Source organism: Anolis sagrei, chromosome 2 (genome assembly GCF_037176765.1).
Source record: "Anolis sagrei isolate rAnoSag1 chromosome 2, rAnoSag1.mat, whole genome shotgun sequence".
Lineage (NCBI taxonomy): Eukaryota > Metazoa > Chordata > Lepidosauria > Squamata > Dactyloidae > Anolis > Anolis sagrei.
Window position 1 is genome coordinate 121,272,681 of NC_090022.1, and position 26,035 is coordinate 121,298,715.

Genomic DNA, 26,035 nt, shown 5'->3' on the forward strand with positions numbered 1-26,035 from the left:
CTATTTTGTCATTTCAGGAAAAAGAAAAAGAAAACAACCTGTATTCACCCTATATTGAATCTTCCTACTCATGGTCTCATCTAGCATATTCTATTCCAAGTTGCTTTAGACCCATTAGCACATTTCCATTTTGTTTTAATGATTTAAAAAACCAAAAAGGTTTCCCTTCACCATATTAAAGGTGCTGTCCCTGCTCAAGAGTTATGAAGTTACATTCTCAAAGCTGTGGGCTTGAAGAGAAAATATATGCTTCCTGACTCCAGATTCTCCTCCCTTTTTGCCCAGTTGTCTGGCTGTTTTCATTCACAGTGACAAATGAGTTGTTAAAAATTTCCTGTTTATCTCCAAGGGGCAGTACCAGACACTGAATGCATCTTCCTGCGTAGGACATTAGGAAGTGCTTCCCTGGGAAACCAACATACCCCGTTTGATGACACAATCCACTTGAACAGTAAATGTTTCTCTCAATATAGACTAAAAGCAAGGAAGCTAGAATCTTCATGACACTGGTCTAGAACATTCCCAACATCTGAACAACAGCACCTCTTTTTTCTTCTTTTCTAGTGTACACTTATAAAGTAGATTATTTCAGCAGCTGGCACAATTAATTTTAGTCTGGTACATTAAAAGTAGGATACATACTTTTTGCACCTGAAAGATGAACACATTTATTATGGCATGAACATGTTTGGATTATAGTTTACTTAATGACATGCTTGAAGTATTACTCCTGAATGTCAGGTATGTTTACAGTACCCACTACATGGAACTGTAGACAATGAAGTTAAAGGGAAATCAAACACAGAAAGTAGTGTCATAAATATTGTCCAGTCACAAAACCACTGTTGTTTGAAATGCACACTGTGGCACTAAACTATGTCAATGAGTCCGGGTAGATTGAAATCCAATGGTTAGTTCTAACAAGAATTAATTAATCTCACACTTCATTCAATTGAATCTCTAATCCCTAGTTGAAGTGAATAACTGGATGTAGGGCTGCAGTATGATAAGAAAATTTTATGCCAATACAAGAGTCTAAACTAGAATCTGTTCATGAATTTTAACTTGACAGCTTTTTATTTTGAGGTTTCAACTTTGAAGGTCAGAGGCAAAAATGAAGTTTTGTCATACTGGTTTTTGATTCTAGTCACTTCTGATAACATAGCTATATAATATTATTCTTTTGAGTAGAGGAGGCTCCATTTGTTCCTGGAGAAATTAGCCCAGAAGATTGTGCTGGGACTCCTGCTTGAACCCATGGCCATTGATCTACAGGGTCCCTCAGGGATCTGACTTGTCACCCATGTTCTTTGAAACTGCCAGGAGAAGTCATCCAGGAATCTTATATGCAGATGACACCCAACTCCACTATTCCTTTTCACCCTGAGCTAAGGAAGCTGCCCAGTCCTAAATCAATGCCTGTCATCACTAATGGATGAGGGCAAACAAATTGAAACCTAATCCATATAAGACAGAGATGCTTCTTTCCTGGAACTTTACAACAATACTGCAACTCTGCTTCATATTCAGATTGTAAACTCCAACATAGGCAGATGCACTCAAGTATTAACTTCCTCCTCCCATTTCAACACCATTTTCTTCCCAACCTGCCATTTCTAGTGCAAAATATGTCACAACAGCAGTGTTTGGTTAACATTATTGATTTGTAATATTGATTTACTAATATTGCATGTTTTTTAAAGTCTTATTCAGTAATGGATGAAACATTCCAAACCAAGGGACCAGGAAAGAAGACTGAGTGAGAAAGAACACAACCATAATCCTTGGCATTTTAAAATTCTGACCTTCACTTTTATTGCATCCCACTTCAGACATGTGAGCCAAAAAAAAGAAGAAGAAGAAAAAGAAAAGAAAAAGAAAGAAAGAAAGATGAACAAACTTTGTACAAATTCCAGAACAAAGAAAATGGAAATGCTTTATCAGGAAATATATGCCTATTTATCCCTAGATTGCTGTAAGTTATCTACCATTATGTCAACTTTGGATTACAGCTACTTACAGAGACTCCCCTCCCCCCACTCCCAAAGAACATCTTGTTATTAACAGTCCTGCTCAGGTCTTGCAATTCAGGTCTAATTTTGAAATAGTCAAACCACCATTTATATATTTTGTGCCCAATAAGCCTGAAGATTGATACAAATCCATATATATATATGGTACTATGTGTGTGTATATATGTTTGTGTTTAGGCAGATTCATACGATATACAGCCTGCTGTAACCATGGATTCAACCCACAATGGCTTGAAAATATACCACCCTGCAAACTTCCAAAAGCAAACTTTGATTTGTGACTTTATAAAAGGAACACTGTTCTACTATGCCACTGTATAGTGTGATTGGATTATCCACAATGTATGCATGGAACCAAACCCCAGCATATACTACCAAATAGCATTTTCTGACTCCAACCCCATAGTCTCTCATGTATTATATTGGTCAACTCTTAAGCATCTCTGGACAGAGGGCCCTTTGGAAAAAAGTGCCTGGGATGATTTGGAGGCAGGGCTATTCATATGGTAATTGTTCACATAGGGGAAAACAAAGGGATAATTCTATGGCTCAGAATTGGGACTGACAGACCTCAGGGAACAGACTACCCAGATGGTATGGGTGGAACAATCCAGCAATGACCTTCACTTTTCCTGCACTTTACCTAGTCAATGGCTATCCTGTTGTGTAAATCTACTGCAATCATCATCATCATCATCATCATCAACAACAACAACAACAACTTATATAGCAAAGAATTTGGCTACAACTTGGATTCCTTCACATAATTTTATTATGGAGGAAACTGCTAAGGAGCAGTGTCTACTATATCCAACATAGGGCATGGTATCACTAATGTACAGTCAGAGACAGCAGGACAAGAAATGAGATGGACTTTATTATCGCAAACTAATCAGAAGAAAAGCATCAATCATTGTGCCCCATGACTATGCAGAGCAAAGAGAAATGCAAAATATATTCAAATGGGTGAATGTGACATATTCCCAAAACAAAGAGAAAAAGTAGTAATAAGAATATCTGAGAACATCTAATGAGAGATAATTCCTTTCTTACGGTGACCCCATGGATTTCATAAGGTTTTCTTTGGTAAGGTGCACTCAGAGATAGTATTTTCTAGTTCCTTCCTCTAAAATGTAGCCTACAGCACTTGGCATTCATTGGCAGTTTCATATCTATGTACTAACTTGGGCTGATTATGCTTAGCTTGCAAGACCAAACAGGAGTTTTTGCCTTTAAGGTACATGCCTTCAAGACACCTTTTGACTTATAGTAATTCTATGAATTTCACAAGGTTTTCTTAGGTAAGGGGTACTCAGAGAGGTTTTTACTCATTCCTTCTTTTGAAATACAGCTTACAGAACTGGCAGTCATTTCAGTTCTCCCATCCAAGTACTAGCAAGGGCTGACCATGCTTAGCTTCCAACATCAGATGGGATCTAGTGTCTTGTACTGAGAAAAACAGTCCAATATATCATCAAATATCAATGTGGGGGATCACCTGTACCAGGAAGCTGAAAATCAATCAACATAATTCAAATGTGGTACTGGAAATGAGTTCTTTGGATGACAAAAGAAAAAAAAAATGGGCCTGAAAGCAAGTAATGCCTGAACTCTGTATAAGGCAAAACACTGTGACTAAACTATCATACATTCAACATGACTCACTAGGAAATGCTAAAATGCTTGGTAATATGGACAGCAGTAGCAAAAGAGGAAGATCCCATTCTCAATAGAGAGACATAGTCTGCAAGGTCTCAACAGGATAATCAAGAACAGGGTGTCTTGCAGTTTGCAGTTAACACCTTCAGGAAAGTCAGTTTCAATAAATTAAATGGGACTTCCCATTAAATACAGATTTATAGCAAGAGTGGGAATTATGTGGTCTTCCACCACCAGCCATGCTAGCATGGGCTGCTGGGAGCTGCAGTCCAACAACATCTGGAGGGCCACATGATCCTACCCTCTGTCTACAGCCTTCCTGTCTGTTGTGACTAACCCTGAAGAGGTCAAACCTGCAAATAACCCCAACTTCCTTGTACTGTAGTCTTCCTCTGGAACCACTGTTGTTATTGAAGCATGACAAAATATAGATCATACTGTGAAGTATAGATCACACAGTGATCTGTTATCATTTAAAATCTGTCTTGTGTCTGCTTATTCCATTACAATGAGGCCAACTGTTCTTGTTTGAATAGGAAAAGGACTTTGCTGGCATATGGCGAAGTCTACTGAGTTATAATCAGCCCTCGAGCTATGCCTGGTTGAGTTTCCTTACAAGAACTTAGTACATTCCATGAGAAGAGACCTTTTTGGCCTTCCAGATGTTTCAGCCTTCAATTGCCATCAGACCCACACACTAAGTGCAAGCTAAAATCTAGAAATCCTAAATGCATGAGCATGCCTTCAAGTCACCTGTCGACTTATGGAGACACTCTGAATTCTACTGGGTTTTCTTAGGCAGAAGAAAATTGGTATAAAATAGCCCACAGTCTGTGGAGTGAGCTGCAAAAAGTTAATTAACTAGACTAACACCTTACTTACAATCATGTCCATAAACATCCCTTCAGTACTAGAATACATTGAAAGGAAGTGCACATTTATGCAAATTATTGAGGCCAGAAATACCCAGATAAGCAGCATCCCGCTAGCTCATAATCTTTTTGATCATCATTTGTACAGATGCCATCACCACACATGGCAATTCAAAGAACAATGCAAATTAAGAACAAGTTGAGTATCTCTTATCCAGAATTCCAAACTGCCCACATGTGTGGCTGAGAGAGTGGAACCTTTGCTCTGCATTGGTTCAATGCACATAAACATTGCTTCATACACAAAAGTATTCACAAAATAATGTGCATAAAATTATCTTCAGGCTATGTGTATAAGGTACATATGTACGAAACATAAATGAATTGTATGTTTAGACTTGAGTCCCATTTCCAAGGTATCAAATCATTATATATATGCAAGTATTCCAACCTCCCCCCACCCCCTCAAAAAAAAGGAACACTTCTGATATTACAGATTCAGTATCCCTTATACTTTGAATAAGAGATACTCAACCTGCAATATAAAAATGTGTCTTTGCCACAAAGACCTTACAATTTAATTTCTGAAGAGTTGGGGGAGTAAAAAAGATGGGATGCAATGACAATGAATAGATCCCATTTGTTGGCTTGGACAAACAAGAGGAAGGTTCTTTCTTCTCCCTGAAAATTATAACAAGGTTGTCAACTGCATCCATGATTAAAAATCTGAGTGACTGATACAAGGCCCCTTCAGATGTATGCACAAGAGGCTTCAAGGGCATCGCTGTTTCAGAAACTATTTGAGGAAGGTGTGTCTCTGTGTATCAACCCCCTTCTGAAAGCAACTGCAAATGGCAACCACAGGAGCACAAACATTTCTGTCCCTTCACACTGCTTCAGTCTGTTCTCTCTTAGAAATCACCAGGGTAATGTCTTTTGGCCCATTCACAAACATTTGGATCCTCCCCTGCTTCCTATGCTGTACTTCGTGCTATCCACGTGGTTACATAGGCCTTAAAATAAGGCTAAGATGCCAATTTTAAGGCTGAGGGAAAGAAATATGGCTGGATTTGTTGATACATTGCTTGGCCTCCCCAAATTTGCATTCAGTAGTGTTTTTTTAAAGAGAGGAAGTGCATTGGGAGTAGCTGAAGTGACCCCATCACACCAAGGATGTCCTGTTCTACCTCCATTATTGAGGGATACTCCATACAGCTCTCAATACCAACATGAGAGAAGAGTTGGCTATTCAGAGGGCATTCCACATTTGATGGGATTAGGGATGCAGATCCCCACATATGTTGGGGAAAGGCAATGAATACAGTGCCATGTTCTAACCTCTCTAGGAATATCTTGGTCCAAGGAGAAGTTGCCCATAGAATTCCGCTGGAAGATCTAGGGATTCCTAGAGAGAATATATTAATCAAATCTGTGAATAATCAAATCAGCAAATGCGGCGCCCAAATGTATAGCTATTACTCTGCAGTGTCCCTTATTAGGCATTTTACAGGTGATTGCCTCATATAAATGAGCATCAGCCCTGAGTTTGCATGACCTGGGCAGAGCTGTTAATGATTGGGGTCACTGAGGCTCTCATTTACAGGGTCACTTACCATAAGCGGAAACCAACCTGACAGCAATGAACAACTGCTAGGAATGTGGACCTGGAAACCTATTTGTCATCTTCCCTTGTCTGACCCACATTGTTTTTTTAGGGCAGAGGAGACAATGTTCTCACTCAATTTGGGGCAAATGGAGAAAAGAAAAAGCAAGGAGAAGAGTTAGAAACTGAGGAACAGATAGAAAACTTAAAAGCAAAGGCACGAATAAGTCCAACACCTACCTCTGAGGCTTATGTTCTGCAAAGACAGGGAAATGCAGGCACTCACACTGTGCTGCTTTCTCAAGCCAGATGGCTAGATAATAAGTCCTGCACTGTATGTAGTGAAGAGGAGGGGAGGATAGTGGGGTTATTGGGGGTGGGGGTGGGGTGGGGGGCGGAGAGGGAAATACAGTGAAGTTGTGTCCCTTCTCTGTAGAGCGCAAGGGACACTGCCAGGAGGGGGGCCAAGGAGGGAAAGAAAGAGCGCATCAGAGGCAGAAATTAGTGCACTCGGCTCCATTGGCCAAATATTTACAAAGAGATAGCTGTGAGGCACAAAGCCCTTTTCTTCCCGCAGCAAAGCAATCTGGTCAAGACATGGAAAACTGAACCCCCCCCCCCCAATGCCTGCATCTCGCTTGTTACCAGCTCCCAGGCAGCCCTTTCTTCTGGTGAAGCAAAGGAGGGGGGTCTACATGCCCCAAAAGAAGCCCCACACCAGGCTCCACTGAACTCCTGGGAAGAAGCATGAGACCCTCTCCCTCCCTCACCAATCCCACAAAACCCAAGCATTTCTTCCCTCCCTCCCTCCTTCCCTCCCTCCCATCTAGGCTTCCTGCCCCCTAGATCTCCTCCTGCCCCTGCTCCCCCTTTCTCTCTGCAGAAAAGCCAAGGCACCCTGAAGCAGGAAGGGAAGAAAAGAAAGAAAGAAAGAAAGAAAGAAAGAGCAAGGAGGGGGAGGGAGAAGGAAGGAAGGCAGGCAGAAAGGAAGGGAGATCCCTCCAAAAAAAAACCCCTATTTGCAGCCCATCGTCAGAGGGGTAAGGAAAAAGTTTCCTGTTTCCAAGAACAAAGGCAGTTTTGGAGGAGAACTCACCCAAAGCAGCTGAAAACTCTCCAGTCTGCTGGCTATGTTAGCTGAGAAGACCCGCCCCCTTCCTGGGTCACGTGGCTCAGGATCCTAGTCAATGATCAAAGGCACATTGTCATTCGGTGACTAACGAGCATCCCACGGAGCAAGGCAAGGCAAGCAAGACCCGGAGGTGGGCAAGGGAGGGGAGGGGAGGGGAGGGGAGATCAGGGCAGCCAGAGGGGCAGCAGGTCTGCCCAGGAGGGAGGAGGAGCTCAGGGGGGGGGGGGGAAGGCTCAGCCTCTGGCTGCCAACAGGACTGCCGCGCAAGTGGGAGGGGGAGCTGAAACTTTTGCTCACGACAGCCTCAGAGACTCATATCCTGACTTCAGGCATGTTGACTGTAAAAAAAAAAAAAATCAAACGAATTTCATCCAGACTTTGCAAGCAAGTCTGCCTCTTCTTCTTTTTCACAACCTGGCTCTACACTCCTCTGTGGGTTTCAAGGAGCAGGTCATACTGGTGTCAGTGGGGCTTCCTTCCAAGTCAAAGTGCCTGTGTCCCTTCTTGGATCCAGGAGTGTCATAAGCAGCAAAAGACAGGGATGCATTTCCAGAGAAAGTCTTACAGGGATCTCTCCAAGCTTAACTGAGATGCAGATGGAGTCTCCCTTATCCAAAATTCATGCTTTGGATTTCAGATATTTTCCCCCAGAGTCTGACAACCTTAAGTTAATTTTATGCAATGTTTTAATAATCATTGCATAAAATTAATAGTGTTTTTAACAAAGTTGTGTACAATGAACCTGAAAGAAAAGGTGTCATTTTCTTAGCCACCCACATGGACAATTAAATATTTTGTACTATTTTGGATACTGTTTTTTGTTGCCTATTCATTCAGTTGCTTCCAACTCTTTGTGGCCTCATGGACCAGCCCACACCAGAGCTCCCTGCTGGTCCAGCTCCTTCAAGGTGAAGCCAGTCATTTCAACAATACCATCCATCTATCTTGTCCTTGGTTGGCCCCTCTTCCACTTCCTCCCATTTTCCCCAGCATCATTGTCTTATCCAAGCGTTCCCATCTTCCCATTATGTGGCTAAAGTACTTCACCTTTGCCTCAAACATCCTTCCCTCCAGTGAGCAGTCGGGCTTTATTTCCTGGAGTATGGACTGGTTTGATCTTTTTGCAGTTCAAGGCACTCTCAAAATTTTCCTCCAACACCACAGTTCAAAAGCATCTATCTTCCTTTGCTCAGCCTTCCCTATGGTCCAGCTCTCACATCCATAGGTTACTACGAGGGATTCCACTGCTTTAACTATACGGATCTTTGTTTCCAGTGTGATGACTACTCTTCACTATTTTATTAAGATTGGTCATTGTTCTCCTCCCAAGAAGTAAACATCTTCTGATTTCCTGGCTGCAGTCTGCATCTGCAGTAATCTTTGTGCCTAGAAATACAAAGTCTGTCACTGCCTCCACGTTTTTTCCCTCTATTTGTCAGTTATCAATCAGTTCGGTTGCCATAATCTTGAGGGTTTTTTGATGTTGACTTGGTATCCCCATACTGGAGTTTTGGATAAGGACTGCTCAATCTATACCAGTAGGACACACTTTCTGTGACCAAGTCCCATTGAATTTATTTCTGAATAAACATAGAAGTAGCAGTGCTCAAGGAAGACCATCAAGAGAGAACCAGAAGGCACAAATTTCTTGCCACACACACACATGGGTAAATGGCGATAACAATACCAACAACAACAAGAAAAAAACACATTATGATTCCTGCATCTGTGAGAGATACATTCCCAAACATCATGTGGATACATGAAACTGCTGAGAATAGCAAACCCTATTGAAATGAAATATTTCTGGCCCAATAATCTCATACAGTAATGTTGATAGACTAAGAAAATACCTAGAGACAATATGTTTTGTCAGATGTTGATATATAAAACCAGGGGTGCATGGGGGTGTACTATGATTTTGAGCATCAACCCACCCCCCCTCCCCCAGGTCAGAACTGTGGCAGAGATAGCCACGGAGAGCGAGAACCTGGAGCCTTGCTAAAAGCAATTCTGCAAACGTTCAAAGGAACAGAGAAGCCCAGCAGCCGACACCAGCAGCCTGGATACTTTCTTTCCTCCTTTATTACAATCTAACCCTTCAATAAATGTACACTATGGTGTGTTACCTTCTTGATTGATTCTTTTGTAGCCTTTTTGCCTTCTGTATCTTTCTCTCTCTCCTTTCTGCTTGGCCCCATAGCCCCCACAACCCTTGGAGCAGTGGTGCTCTCTCTTTTTCCCTTAATATAACCTCCCTGCACCCAACCGCCCCCTTTGCCAACCCTTGCCCCCATGGGTAGCCTGGTTCACACACACAGGGAAGGGGTCCAGTATCCACGGACCCCTTCCTTGTGTGTGTGTATAATATTTTATGTCTTATAAAACTATTTTGGAGATCAAGCCACTGAACTGAGGCTTAGGTAACCTTTGATCTATACCTCTTGACCTGGGAGCTCCCTTTCCGGTCATCATAGCAATAATAGGATCCAAGCACCCATTGTCAACGGGATCGAACTCTCTATATTGATCCCCATAACTCCGACTGTGCAGAGGACAACAGGATCCATAAGCCAGGCTCCCCACCCTTTGTGCAATCACCTGGACACAAAGAAGATTCTAATCACCCAGCACTCCTCCAGTGCACCAGGAGGTCCTGCACCAATAATCCACAATGATGTTTTCCCTTTCCCAGGAATGGATTTCATAGTGTCCATTGAGTTTCAAACCAGAAAATTGTCCATTATGATAGCATCATGGACAATTTTCTGGTTTGAAATTCAATGGACACTAGCACCAGAGGCATCAGAATCATTCACTGAGGACTCATGATCCATTTATCTGGACAACAGAACCAATGGGACCACATGGCCCCTATTTCTTCATCCTGAAGCTGGGACGGAGTAATCCTCTCAAGACACTTTGCATTCCTTTGTCCAGCCTGTCATCCTGCCTCCTATCAGCCACTGGAAAGCAGAAATCTGCACTGGAAGTAGGGAATGCCCCCTGATTGGTTGGCAGGCACTGCAGTCCCACCTCTCAGAGGGAATCCTCCCAGCTGGCCATGATGTCAAGGCTGTCTCTGCCAATTAGTGCAAAGCTGGCTCCAACTGGGGCACGAGCGGGAAAAACAAAGGATTTCACAGTATAAAAATGTATGCTTTTGCCTATGCTACACATGCCAGCTTCCTTTTGTGGCTTACTGCAAGCTGTGATCCTTTCCAGCTGTGTTGACTAAAATACCTTGATGGCTTTCTTCTTCAACTGGTGAGACTTCTTGATTGGGGAACATTGGGTTATATAGCTTCTTTGTCTCACCATGGGTTTCCGTTATCCGTGGTCCAGATCTCACTATCCGCTACTGCCTTAAATTGCTCCATTTCTCAGGGGTAGAAATGAATGATCTTGTAAGCATATTTAATCCCAGGTAACTATAACTGTAAGAGAGCTCTGGTGATTTATCAGACATTGAGGAATGCAGCTCTAGAAACATGAACTTCCTCTAGAACCAAGACATCTTTGTTTAAGGTGTGCACACACAATGTAGGTTTCTATGGGAATAAAACTAGAAATATTTGGAAAACAATTATTTTGCTGTCTATGTGCAATACAATACACTAATTGTATGTATTGTCTAGAAGAAGGAAAATGCTCTTAATGTGGTTGTTAGGAGCTGTGGAATGTGTATGCATTGAGATAAAGCAGGGGTCCTAAAACTTTTTAAACAGAGGGCCAGGTCACAGTCTGTCAAATTGTTGGAGGGCCCGATTATAATTTGGAAAAAAATGAATTAATTCCTATGCACACTGCACATATCTTATTTGTAGTGCAAAAAACACTTAAAACAATACAATAATTAAAATGAAGAACAATTTTAACAAATATAAACTTATAAGTGTTTCAATGGCAAGTGTGGGCCTGCTTTTGGCTGATGAGAAAGGATTGTTGTTATTATTGTTGTTGTTGTTGTGTGCTTTCAAGTGTTGTTGTTGTTGTTGTGTGCTTTCAAATGAGAAAGGATTGTTGTTGTTGTTGTTGTGTGCTTTCAAGTCAATCCAGACTTAGGTTGACCCTGAGCGAGGGCCGGGTAAATGACCTTGGAGGGCCGCATTCGGCCCCCGGGCCTTAGTTTGAGGACCCCTGAGATAAAGCATGGAAATGATAGGTTACAATCTGAGTGGGGGGAAAAAATGAAAGAAAATATGATAATGCTTGGACAGCTCAATGGGCCCAGGAGGAAGTCAGTTTCCAACACATGATTTCAATTTGGTTTACTTTGCCCCAAAGAGTAACAAAAAGAACTTCAAAGCTTCCTCTGAACTAGGCTAAATAAATTGCAATAGGGAAAACTGTTTATATGTTGTTATTATCAAACATTTCATAGAAAGCAACACAGACAAAGAGTAGCAAATAAGGGTCAAATTCTGCTGGCAAAATCTTCAAGCTTAGGGGGGATTTGTCATCTTGAAAGCTTGCAAACTAAATCACAGAGCAGACCTATTTATGTCTAGGGGCAGGAGCTTTTCCCTCCTTAGGTTGGAGGCAGGACGTCTATATTTTTCAAGCATTATGTGGAAGGCAAAAATGCAAAGAGATGAAGCTTTTATGTCACCGCATCTCAATGCAATTAAACCATCCCTGGTTTAATACATATTAACCACATGACACTTAAAAGAACATGAGCTTTTATTTTAAAGAACTAAAAGAAAAGCCAGTGTGATGGAGCCTCTGAGCAAACACAAGACAATTGCAAATCTGGAAGAACAGGGCTTGGGAGGTCTGCAACACTCTAATAGTATTTTGTTGTTGTTGTTGTTGCAGTGCCCATGGAAGCAAACACATAAGAAAACATCAGATCTACTGCTTCTAAAATCAAGGGAACAGCTGTAGTGGATGAAATATTGTTTCCACTGTAGCAATTCAGTAAGGGGATCAAATGGAATTTGGGCTTTTAGAGTAAGGGAAGGAGAAATGGGAGGGTTAACTGATAAACAAGTCAAAGGCCATTAGGCCAAACAATGAAATGTCATCATTTGGTTTAAACAGGAAACTAGCTGCATTTTGACCTCTCCTGGTATGCTTTGGAGTGATGAGCTGTTCCAGAGACACCAGCAGGCAGCTTCAACTTCTCTGGATACTTTTAGAGATGGTTACAAAGATAGCAGGCCACTTCAAGATATAAGCAATACAGTTGCACAATCGGCTTTGTTCACTCCTGCATTTATTATTATGTTTATGTTTATTTATAGCTCACTTTTTCTCTCCACAAGGAGACTCAAAGCAGCTGACATTAAAAGCATTTCAATACAATTCATATTTCAATTCATGTCTTACCTAGGAAGCATCAAAGGGCCCTGGTTCAGTTATTAAACAGCTTTATCTATATCACTATATATCAATACCACATTTTCTAGCAATATAAATATCCACAGGACATATCACTGGATTTGACCACAGCACTATACAAGAAGGCTAGAACTATATGACCCTGTGATACAAACTGCATCTGTAATATTATTCTATGATTCACACATGCAAATTATTAGTAATTGATACTACAAATATAACATGGTGACCACCAGTTGAGAAGCCAGATCCTACCTACATGAACTTGCATTTCCATATCACCTAATCAGGCCTTTTCTTGTAATGGAACTGTTACCAACTATATGGGGTTTCTGGGAAGAGAATGGACAAGAGAAACTAAAGAAGAGATTCAAGTATTTCAGTGCAAGGACACAAAATTGCTGAGTCTTGCTATTGGCCAAGCACTGTAGCATAGAGAATCTGATGCCCAGAGGTGCATCCAATGTAAGCAGATACCATAACAAACACCATGATATTCAGATCTTCCTAGTTCATATAGATTTCCAATGCAGAGGAAAAAATCATGTTCTGGTCCAGAATAGTCTGTGTGTGAAAGACCCTAATCCATACAGGATTAGGGTAAGAATCTTACAGAAAGACAGGTGATTAAGTTACATGTAACTGCTTTAAAGAATTCTTCTTTGGCAAGAAACAATGCATACCAGTGTTTAGTGTTTCTCAGCACAAACTATCAATTTACTCACGAGGTTCCCAAAAGGAGAGACTTCCAGATGTTTACAGGATATGTTTGAAGCAGTGAGCACTTACTCACAAAGTCAGAGACCAGCCCTTAATTGGACAACTGTGGCAGAGGCAATATCAATCTATTCTCAACTATTTTGCCCACTCTCACCTGTGAGTGTCAAACAGTTTTCACCCATATGAGCAACAACTGGCACAAATGGCAATGCTTAATGTGAAATGGGAAAACATTTCAGGCCAAATGCAATAAAATTTAAAGCAGCGAGAGCCTCTTTGGATACCTTTATTTCCTAACCCCCTTCCACTACCATAAGCATGTCCCAGAATTAGAATTGCACTTTTAACCAAATAAAATGGGGATAGGCTTCATATATATTGAAAGGATGAGGACAAATGTTATAAGGAGGACAACAAACTGGCCTGCTGGATTGCACCAAAAATCCTGTCTGTATTCTGTTTCCCACGGTAGCCAGCGGAGATCATGCGACATCTAAGAAGACACATGGACAATAGCACTTTCTCTTGTGTTCTTCAACAACAAGAATATCAAAGAATACTGCATCCAACACTGGAAGTAATATCAAGACATGATAACTAACAGCCATTGACCACTTTATTCTCCTTTGCCTTATCTAATCACCTTTTAAAGCCCTCCAAGTAGGTAGCTCTCAGCAAACTCTAGTAGATTTCATGAAAAGTTTCTCCTTCACTCAGGAAACTAGAATCTTGGATCATTTCCTCAACAGCAAGCATACATCACTAACATATCTTCCCTGACCTGCCTTCTCAACCCTCACTAACCTAAAAAATCAGATGTAATATTTCCTCATTGAGTCTAGGGCTTTGATAAGAATGGCCAGAGATACGGATCCACCTTAAACTGACTTAGCAATTCTAGAAAAAAATTGTACAGCAAGCAGGAGAAATTTGAGAAAATAATAATAAGGTTCCTTGTTTCAGTTAAGGAACCCTTAATACAGCTCAAAAGAATGTAGCAGGGGAGGTGGAGGCAGGGCACTTTCTCCCCAAATGCAAATTCTGTTTCCCACCAAATAAAACAGGATTTCAAATTTCTAGCATTGTAGAGAGTTCAAAACTACTCACACTTTGAGCTCTTCCATCTTATTTGTTTGTATTTCCTTAAAGGCATTTACCCCTTTCTTTGTATTCCGAAACTATACCTCTAAATGCTCAGATGACATTTCAAGTTACTGAAATGCTAGAAATGTGGAGACTGAAGGAAAAAAAATATGGAAGGCAGAAAGAATAGACCTTCTTGACAAAGCACTCTTTCCCCTAACAGCTCTTTTACTATTATTCTTGGGAGACCTAAAACTTCTGGCAAGTAAAACAACTGAAATCCCAATTTCTCCCTAATTTTCTCGCTCCCTTTTAGTATCATCTTAAATATTCAGCTTGGCTGTGTTGTGTACCTATTAACTCTATATCCAACGCAGACAGAGCACAGCCACTATGAACAAGGCAGCATCTAGCTCTATTGCGCATTAAGATATAAAATGAACACCCTCCCCTGCAAAAAGCAGTGTGGCTAAGAATGAGGACTGCACTGTAGCTCTCTCAGTTCAGCCAGTGAGTACAAAAAGAATGCCCTTTGGGAAATGACTCAGACATATGCAGCACCAGCTAAACATGAGGTGCAAGACATTCAGCTCTGCATAATCACCTTTGCTTTCCTCAGCACACAGTCAAAGCTCTTTGCTCGGACTTCTTGATGCCTTGGGATGTTTACATATGAAGCTTGCAAGAGTCAAAAGGTGTCACTGGGATAATTTGCTCTGAGCAGAGTTATTATGCCATCCTAGACTGCATCAATAGGAATGCATTTGGCCTTCCATATTTACAGATTCAATCAACCACAGCTTTTATATCAACAGATTCAAGGATTGGGAAAAAAAATGGAAGGGAGAGGAATCTAAAAAGAAAACCTTGTTTTTGCTGTTTATGATAGAACTTGAACTTCCATGAATTCTGTTGTCCACCGGGCACCCTTGAATCAAACCACAGCAGATGTCGAAAGTTTGCTGTATAGCATCTAGATTAAGGAAAGCAGCTCTAGTCTACTTTGATCAAATTTCACTGAAATGTTGTTTCCAGTCCTGGGCACCACAATTCATGAAAGATATTGACAAGCTGAATCATGTCCTGAGATGAATGAAAGGTCTGGAAATCAAACCCTATGAGGACTGGCTTACGAAACTGGATATGTTTAGCCTGAAGAAAAGAAGTTTAAGAGGTAGCATGGTAGTCAGAGTTACATATTTTAAAGGATATCATATTGAGAAGGGATCAAGCTTATTTTCTGCTGCTCCAGAGACTGAGACATGAAGTAATGGATTCAAGCTACAGAAAAGATATTCTACCCATATGTTTGGAAAAACATCCTAAAAGTAAGAGCTGTTCAACAATGCCTTGGAGTATGATATGCCTTATCACACTAGAGTTGAAAGTATAGGCAAAGTGTATGCATAAGCCTCCTGCAGATTTCTGGGACCTAATAGTTTAATGAGACTTAGGACCCATCTGGCTGAGCATTTTAGGGGCTCTTCCTCTAAACTACAAGTAACAGAATTCTGCAGGAAGAAGTCACAAGATTTCAGATGGGATGCTAACTCTTTGCCTACTTTTTCAACTCTAGTGTGATATCAGCCCATCAGAGTCTCCTCCTTTGGTGGTTTTTAAACAGGTTGAATGGCCATCTGTCAAGAGTGCTTTGGTTGAACCGGATGTTCCTGTTGGTCTCTTCTAACTCTAAAATTCTATTATTATATTCATAGGACTCCTCACATACCTATGTATAAAAGCTCAAGTTATAAGAACCCTGCAAATCTTAAAGGTGACACTATTTGTCATTTTACATGCCTAAAAAGTTTTCCTATTTGCTTCAATACTAGTTGTGGGTTTTTTCAGTCTCCTGACCTCTGCTTCCTGTTTCTCATACTCAGTCCATCTCTAATGATAATTCTCATCATATTCCTCTGATGTTGTCGAGAAGAGCAACTGTCAGTCACTAAGTGAGTGTAATTCAGTTCTCAACCACTCCCTCTTAACTGTTGACTCCCTCTTAACTCTGACTAAAGTAGCAGAAGAGAACATTTTGTGTTTCGTGGTCAAACATGAAACACAAAATGCCTGGACTGGGATGGAATGATTATTGAACCAAGAAAACTAATGAAAGGAATTTCAGAACAGTAAAATAGAGTAATTCATTACTGAACAATTTCAGCTGAGACCTCTGAGGTGTAATTTCAAACTGGAGTGACCCCACTGAGGTCTGTAATGCTATGCTACAATTGCTCATGCACAGGATCAGGAAAAATGTAATGCAATGATGAAACAGGACACTCTGTTACCTCCAGAGGGCAGCTCAGTCCTTCCTTTCTGTTCCAACTAAGTGCCAAGTTTGTGAGCCACTGGAGTGGGAAACATTCAGAGGACGAACACTGAGCACATGGGAGTTACATTAGATCATGTCCCAGTGGTAAGAGGTTCTTGAAGTTACAGAGGGTTACACCAACAAAAATACACAAAGTTCTGAAAATCTTTCTAGACTCTATCCTCGGAGACAATTGCTGTTTGACTTCTTTATATTCTCCACAGTCCAAAGAGTGTTATCATATGAATATTGAGTTTTAAAAAGAAGAGGAACCCAGCAACACAGAGCTAAGTAATTTTACAGTTGTACAAAGATGCTGGGGGAAAGGAGAGAGGATTACTACATCTCCCTGTTGGGGTAATTTGAATCTATTTCTGTGGTCCTTCTCCCAGAGTCAAATTGGAAAAGTTTCAATTTTTGAAAAAGCATTTGGCTTTTTGCCACCTTCACATGCAGTGTTGGTTGGATGAGGGAGAAAAAAATATATGAAGGATTGGCTGTCATCTGCAATGCCACATACGGGCTTACATTGTTTGCTGGACAAAGACAAACCTAATTTTCCTACTTTCCACTTCATTGCTCCTGAAATAAACAAATCAACACTGTCCGAAACCAGTTGTTCCTCCATTCAATCTCATTTTACAACTTTTAAGAACAGGAATACGACTAGGAATTGAAGGTAATATATTAATCCAGGGTTGTAATTATTGGAGGAGGAGCATTGCACCCATAATGAGTATTCTGGGTCCTCTTTTACATTTTTCTTCACTTCCAACATTTCAAGCTCTGCAGAATGAGACATAAAAATTATTAACACTAGAATATTACTATTTGTTATGTTCATACTCTTTTGTTATTTCTGGTTACTTCGTTTCTTTGGATACCTACTCTATATTTCTAAATGCTAAACATAGGTTTTACATTGCTGCAATGACAGAAATTTGGGGGCTGAATAAAAAAAATCATGGTGGGTAGAATTCTTATTTGAGGATACACACCCTGCATTTTGCCCTCATCCACTACACCACTGCCATGCCTCTTAAAATACAAAAAGTTAAAAGAGTTGCTTTTCATAGTGTCCAACTCAGTATACCAGAAAGACTTCCTAACCTTGCTAATTGTTTAATAGATTAATTCCTACCAGTAAGCACCAGCAGCTTTTGAAATCTTTCTCATTTAACAACACAGGTCCAATAAAAAAGGATGATCTTGCTGCCTAAATAAAGCTCACAAGCTTCCAACAGGCACATTCAAACTTCAGTCACTTTAATACCATTGGCGTAAATGAGGTTAAACCAGCTTAAGTGTAGTTATGCGTGCTTCAGGTTTTCTGCTTGCACTGTTTCTATCTCCAGCTCATGATTATCCTGCAAACCACATCCAGCTGCACTGGTATATGTTGGAAGAGAGAAATGCAAGGGTCATACTGTAATCTTTCTTCTGGACGAACTGAGTGTCCAGTGCCCACAATGTTCTTTGTATCAGTAGGTCTCAACCTTTCTGTACTCCAGATGTTTTAGATTTCAGCTTCCAGAATCCTTTGCCTTTGGCCAGGCTTCCTGGAGCACTGAGATTAAAAATACCTAGAGAATCAAAGACAGGCAACCTCTGCTCTGTGCTATTCATTGGATCTTTGGCAAATCTTGATATCCCAGCTGAAGTTGGCAGAAATCAAACTGTCTCTGTTCCAAAATGCTTCTGTTTAATTGATTTCCAGAGCTACAGAGCTGTACAAACTGTGCTGTAGCAAAATATAAAGTTTTTTTAAAAAACTTAATGCTTTCCAAAATTATCTTACCCAGATTTGGCAAATCATTATTGACGGTTCCTTTTTCCCTTCGAACTTGAGAGTTAAGAAAGGAAAGGGCCTACTAGCATGAATGATGAGACAGGAAGGTATGCATTCAGATATGCAATTCATATGACTGTTTTTTATAACAGAGTAGGTTTTACCCCAATGTATTCTGAACTGATAATGATGTCACTATCACCTGACCAGTGGACTTGCTATATTAGTAATGGGTTGAGTTATTTTGATCCTATACTTGCTACAGAATAAAATGCTTTGCAGAGTATACTGACCAACAAAGACTAGCTGTGAGTATTATATTATTTTTGTTTCATAGATATTATATTTCTTTATGTATGGCTTATAACTCATGCCACAATGCAATACTACCTTTAGCAACCATGTATGTCCCCTTAGGATCCCACCCCTCAAGAACATTGTTGATGAATCACTTACCTCAAAAGTTGAGCTTTTTTTTTTATACATGAGCCTTTTTTGATAAATGAGTAAGTGGAGTGTCTGTATATATACTTGCAAACTTGATGTAACAAATTGTTCTACTGTATGTGTGTATTAATGATATGTGTTGTTTGTAGACCCAATCGCCTGACGAAGGCTCTTGTGAGTCGAAACCGGTTGCAGGTTGGAGTCAACTCGTGTGTAACGAAGGGACTAGGACACCTATTGTGATTACTGGAGTCTACTTGCATGCAATAAGGAATAGGACATTAATTGACATTCAAGGACTATTCTTACTCACATGAAGTTTCATACTTCAAGAGAAGAACCAATTGTTCTTGCTTAATGTGAATGTGGCAGCTCTGTGTTTTGTTGATATGTGTATTTGTAATGTATACATTGAGTTAATTTAGATACATTCGCATTACCACAATCAGTGGATTTTGGTCTCCACAGTTTTAGGGGAACCCATTTTTCTTCTCATGCATTCAGATATATCATTCACAAATTTCACAGTTGGTTTGCTGTACAGCCCTCTTTTCTATCAGTTGCTAATCCCAGCTGCAGCATGGAGATGATCAGACGGGGATCCTTTGTGTTTTAAAGCATATACATAAATGTTGATAATAATTTATCTTTTGAGCCAAAAATGTTTCAGTCCCAGCAAATGGCTTGGCTCTGAGATCTGATCTGTGATCTGGATGGGGGTGGTTGGAGGAGCAGCGTTAGCACTTGCAGGTTTATTGGGGTCAGGAGAGCTCTCCGCTTTGAGGTTTGCAGTTTCACAGGAAGGATATGGTTTTTCATTTCTGCTGCATCTCAGTGGTAGCCAAGGGCAAAACATCACGTCTCAGAGCTGTAAAATGGAGGCCCAGGGCTTGCAACAGAACAGCCAGATGGCTCTTATTTTCAGGGAGAGCTTTCTTGCAGTGTGCTGAAGCTTATCCCAGAGCATCACAGCACCATAGGGCATAACGGATACACACTCCTAACTTAACAACATTTCCAGCTTCAGAGCAAACATAATGCAGTTCTGCAGCATTCCTTATTTTGGAAATCTGGCTTGCAATGAAACCATGCCAGCAACAAAGTGCAGGCTTGCATAACATCATCAGACACCTTTGGAGTTTAAAGGAAAGATGTTAAAACATAAATCACTAGCCTTGGTTTTGTTTGCTTGCACAGATCTCCACAGTAACTCTTTTTTCCCCCTTGGCATTCTCAAGACTATCCTCATATTTTTCATTGGAAAAAGAGGGGGACTATTAACTTAAATAGTTTCCTTCTTCTCTCCTCCTGCCTTCTACCAGATGTTAACTCTAGTAATTAAGCTGCAGAATTTCTTTGTCCAATTCAGCACAAACCTAGTGCTTGTTGTGGAAACAAAGATTTATGATAAAGCTTCAGTGAAGACACCTTTTCCCCATGATAACTCTTTCAGAAGCAAATTTCCCTTCCAAGAGGCAGATTTCTCTCACTTCCTGCTGTCTCATCCCCATTTTTAAATGTGAATCTTTGAAAGTCAGATGTTTGTAACTTGAGGACCACTTGTAATGCTATCATTGGAAGGCTATCAGTGTTATGCCTTAAGAAAGGAGTTTTAGGCTAGGGTGGGAATTGTCAGTACTATGGTTGTTACTGGACTTCAGCTCCCAGCATTCTTAGCCAATATAATCATTTGGGAAATGCTAGAAGAGGCAGTCTAACAGTTTCTGGAGAAGAATGTGTTCCCTATGTCTGCTAAGGAGCCCCCGGTGACACCGTGGGTTAAAGCACTGAGTTGCTGAACTTGCTGATGGAAAGGTCACCGATTCAAATCCGGGGAGTAGCGTGAGCTCTTGCTGTTACCCCAGTTTCTGCCTACCTAGCAGTTCGAAAACATACAAATATGAGTAAATCAATAGGTCCTACCACTCCAGCAGGAAGGTAACGGCGCTTCAGGCAGTCATGCCAGCCACTTGACCTTGGAAATGTCTATGGATAAAGCCAGCTCTTCGGCTTAGAAATAGAGATGAGCACCAACCCCCAGACTTGGACATGATGGGACTTAATGTCAGGGGCAAACTTTTACCTTAATTAACCTAAGTCTGCTAAAGGACATCCTGAAAATAGAGGTTTCTTAAAAATATCAGTATGTGAAAGTTATAGACCACTCCCTCCCCACACATACACATGGGGGTTAAACGTGGTTGTTGTTCACTCATTCAGTCGCTTCCTACTCTTTGTGACCTCATGAACCAGCCCATGCCAGAGCTCCCTGTCAACCGTTACCACCCCCAGCTCCTTCAAGGTCAAGCCAGTCACTTCAAGGATGCCATCCATCCATCTTGCCCTTGGTTGACCCCTCTTCCTTTTTCTTTCGATTTTCCCCAGCATAATTGTCTTCTCTAAGCTTTCCTGTCTTATTATGTGGCCAAAATATGTACTTCATCTTTTCCTCTAATATCCTTCCTTCCAATGAGCAGTCGGATTTTATTTCCTGAAGTATGGACTGGTTGGATCTTCTGGCAGTCCAAGGCACTCTCAGAACTTTCCTCCAACATTACAATGTACAATTTGTTCCACTCTCATGATCTTTTATGTGTATAATAAAACATCAGTTGAAAAGGCTTTTCCCTAGTCATGATTGCCAAATAAAAAGCAATTAGAAGGTTTCTAGAGGCAAATTTTTGTGTGTGTGCATGTTTATACACCTGTACACACACACACACACACATGTCTGCTGCAATTCAAAAAACAACTATGGGGACTCTGTCCTCTTAATTTTCGACTGGGTGGGGAAGAAGATGGGTCTCTTGGACCCATCCCATCATCAATGGTATATTGATTTGGGCCAATGTAGAGAAAGCCTGGAAAACCATACATATTTCTCACTTCTGGATAACTTTACTGCCTGATTTCCTCCCTTTTAGTATATGATCAGCCCAGTCAATGTCAACCAGAAATCTTCTTCTGTTTGCCCTCCCTGTAATATTTATTTATCATGTCAGGAGCAAACCAAACAGTTGTATTGCATTCTTTACAAACAAACAAACCACAAAGTTTGCAAGCTTGGTAGTTGATTAAATGTCCTTTGACCAGTAGCTGGCCACTTGGAGTGCCTCTGGTGTTACTATAAGAAGGCCCTCCTTTGTGCATGTAGCAGGGCTCAGGTTGCATTGCAGCAGATGGTCTGTAGTTTGCTCTCCTCCACACTCACATGTCGTGGATTCCACTTTGTATCCCCATTTCTTAAGGTTGGCTCTGCATCTCGTGGTGCCAGAGCACAGTCTGTTCAGTTCCTTCCAAGTCGCCTTCTTTTCTGTGTGCCCGGGGGTGGGGTGGGGGGGGGGGAGTCTCTCATTTGGTATCAGCCATTGATTGAGTTTCTGGGTTTGAGCCTCCCTGTAATGGCAGCTGGTCAATAAATGCCAGATGCTGGGACACTACCAACAAATCTCTTCCTACCTTGAAATATAGCGAACTGCAAATGCACAAAATGCCTCATAGAATCACAAGTTGGAAGTTACAATTTCTTGCTTGATTTGTCATCCTCAAAGCATTACTAAGAGGTTAACTCCTACCACTATTCAGATTAGTGAGATCAAAGGAGGAGCTAAACTACACCATGCCAAAATGTGCCTGTAGGACAAGAAATGAATAAATCTAGTTAACCCAGTTGGACAAAGAAAGTGAGGAAGCCACCCTGTAGAGTAAAGGAAAGTGGACAGCTGAAATTATCAGCCATCTAAACTGCAGAAGAAAGTCTTATTCTTAGACCTTTTATCAATTAATTATCCATCATATAAGTAATCCTGTGCCCATATATGGCAATCCTTTAATGTTCCAGAACATCTCTATTAATGTGTCCTGAACTTGGCTGATGATTATAGTTGTAGCTCCATGAAAAGCTCCAAGTAATCCACGTACACTGACAAAATCCAAGTCTTTTGTGCCTGCAGGACTAGAGTCATCCTTTCTGTGCAATGATTCTCTGAGGGGTGGAAGGTCTGTGTCCCCAGTCTCATTATTTGCTATCATGGGATAGCATGTGGGCCATGTTCCCTGGCACTGAAGGGTTCACCTTCATTAAGGTGCAAGATAAAGGCTGGCCCTTAGCTAAAGGATCTGACTCTGACAGACTGGAATTCTGATGTAGCACTGACCATAGTAGTGAGGTTTGGCTTGGTGGTTTCCAGCAGGTGCCACTGGTTTAATGGATCTAGCTGGCAATCCTGAGCCAAGTTAGAGTTGCTCTGAGAGTACGGTTCATAAGGTAATTGTTGTTGGGGGGTGGGCTCAAAGAATAGTGTTGTTGCTGTTGCTGGTGTTTTATTACTTCAAGTACATGGTTTACAGTCTACAAAACTGTTTAAAGAATTGCTGGGAAATGAAATAATGACAGTGAATGCAAATGAAGGATTGTCTCACAGAGAGCCTAATCTCCCTCTTAAATAACTGAAATTACTGGTATACACAAACCTTACAGAATGCTTTTTCCTCTCTGTTTCTGAATGTTGCTATGCATTGTGAAGATGCCTAGTTAGCAAGTCTAAATGACTGTTAAGTTTATTATTTAGATTATAAAGTGGCTTTCTGGAGTTTGTCATGTTGACAGAGCATTGCACGATTACTTATATCATTAAAGGGTGTTATTTCCGCTACAATATGACATCTGTCAGAAACAGGATATGGGATTTAAACAGGACATTGCACTCTTTGGTATACCAACGCCTCTTTGCAAGTTCTAAGTTTCCCAGCCCTTCCTTTAAGGTTTCTTTTGCAATTTATCTCCAAAAGACGGACTGACACACTAAAGGTACACCTTCTATTTTTGCTTACATTCAGAAACTTAGAGGAGAGACATCAATACCAATCAACATCATTTCCACTAGTTACATTTAAAAAGTAGGCAGCTACCAAGTAACAAACCACAAGACAATGATACAAACCTCAAGACCATGATGACTCATCCTAGAAATGTTTGAAGGAATAGGCAAAATATTCATAATCCTCACAGTGCCAATGCCTGGACAGATCCAGACAGGATCTTTCCAGGTGTTTTATTAATCCGTAGCAAACTGGGAAATCCCAGTTTTCTCTGGGTTAATTCAGTTTTATCTGAGGCATCATTTGGATGCCTGGGGTAAAACCAAGACAGGTCCCAAAATATGGACCTGTCTGGAAGGGCCCTTAGAGATCCCTAAATGAGTATTCTCTGTAGAAATCTTGAGGACCTAGAAATTCTCAGATAGAACATTTTAAATCAAATTGGTGAAAAATCAAATCCAGAAAAAGTCAAAACTGCAAATGCAGAAATATGACTGTACAATTCATTTTCTCCTCGAAGTGCCTATCAAATAGATTACAGCAAGTAACAAAAAAGGTCAATTCTTAATGTGTAAAGTTTTGATTGCAAACATTTTTCACTACTCAGAATAATCCTGATGTAGTCAGTTAGGAACAAAATAGTAGAAATATAATAGGATTATTTGTTTTTGCCAGCCAAGCCAAAACCTCAATTCGAACAGGGCGTCTGGTTTAAGACCCTTACTGACATCACACTACTGACTTTAAGGGAGCCTTAATTGACATCACACAACTAGAAGGTTCCCAAGATTATTTGTTCACCAACACAACAGTATATCTCTCTTTTCAGTTTCAATCCCACCATTCTATAGCCTTTTCACACTTTATGGAACATTTCTATTTGCCAAGACTACATTAGTTATTCACAGCAAATGTGCAATGAGTGATGGACAAGGTCATATTTCCAGATAGCATAATTTTCAGAAAGGTCAGCCAATTTTGAAAAAAATGTTTTAGGTATTTTATGGGAGAAATTCCAGTATTGAAGTGGCAAATCAATGCTATAAAAGAAGCACATCAGCTTTTAGACCAGTGGTTCCCAAATTTTGGTCCTCCAGAAGTTTTGACTATCAGTTCCCAGAGTTCCTGACCATTGGCTGAGCTCACTGGGGCTTCTGGGAACTAAAGTCCAAATCACATGAATTGTCATGGATGGCTCAGATAGAGAGGGTGAGGAGATGCTGGTTGAAGGGCCTGTGTAGGAGCTAATGTCAAACAGCTCCCTCAGCCAAGCCTGAAAGAAGAGCCAATGAATATGGCTACCACTTCTCAGCATGTAAAAGCGCAAGCAAACTCCTCTGAGCAGGTAAAGCATTCCAGCTTTTGTAGACCTACAGAGAGAGAAGGCAGCTTCACAGCTACTCTAGATTAGCAGGAAAATGTGCTAGCATTAGGTAACCCCTGAGACCATATAAGCTCAAGTGTAGCAACTTTTTTGCTGGAGGCAACATCAGTGTTTGGAGCTGTGATCTTGGACTGTTGGCTATCCTGGATTCATGATCTTTGGACTTGCTCTTGGACTCTGGCTTTTTAGAGTTTGGACTGACCTTGGGCCCTAAATTCTGTTGGATTTGGCTTTGGACCTTTGCAATGGACTCACAGCTTCCCTAGTGTGTATCCCTGCTGTTGTTTTCTCTTGGCTGGACTCTTGAGTTTGAAATTCAGACCATTTGTTAATTCCCCTCTTGTAAACAGGGTGATGCTGGAGACATGAATGACCAAAATGTGGAAATCACTGTCTTAAGGTACATCTGCCCAACAGAATTAATGCAGCTTGATATCACTTTAATGCTATAGAATCGTGAAAATTGTAGTTAAACAAGCTCTGTAGCCTTCTCTGTCAAAGAACAGTGGTTCTTTAGCACAGTACAAACATTATCTCACAGCATTGAGCTATTGCTGCTAAAGTGGTGTCAAACTACATTAATTTTACTGTGTGGATGTTCCCTTGGACAACAGGCAGACTAGACTTTGCTTCTTTCATCTAATAAAATCCTATGGAGGCATAGTTTTTTTTGTTGTGGATAGGACAAAAGACTGGTTCAAGATTGGGAAAGGCGTACGGCAGGGTTGATTACTCTCAATCCAACCTATTCAACTTGTATGCAAAACACATCATGCAATGTGCAGGGCTTGACGAATGCAAGGCTGGGGTAAAAATTGCTGGAAGAAACATT

At 40.8% G+C, this 26,035-nt stretch overlaps 1 protein-coding gene across 5 annotated transcripts in view; it reads right to left on the bottom strand.

The window, feature by feature from the left end:
* Positions 1-26,035, bottom strand: part of SEPTIN9 (septin 9) — a 259,663-nt gene that overhangs the window by 51,305 nt on the left and 182,323 nt on the right. Inside the window, exon 1 of one of the 5 annotated variants that reach the window (XM_060764570.2) lies at positions 7,264-7,345. The exons of 3 other annotated variants lie outside the window; for them this stretch is intronic. The gene's annotated coding sequence lies outside the window, so the exon portion shown is untranslated. Of the gene's footprint in view, positions 1-6,407; positions 6,504-7,263; positions 7,346-26,035 lie in introns of those variants that run through there. One more of the 5 variants, XM_060764571.2, reaches the window with a different exon arrangement.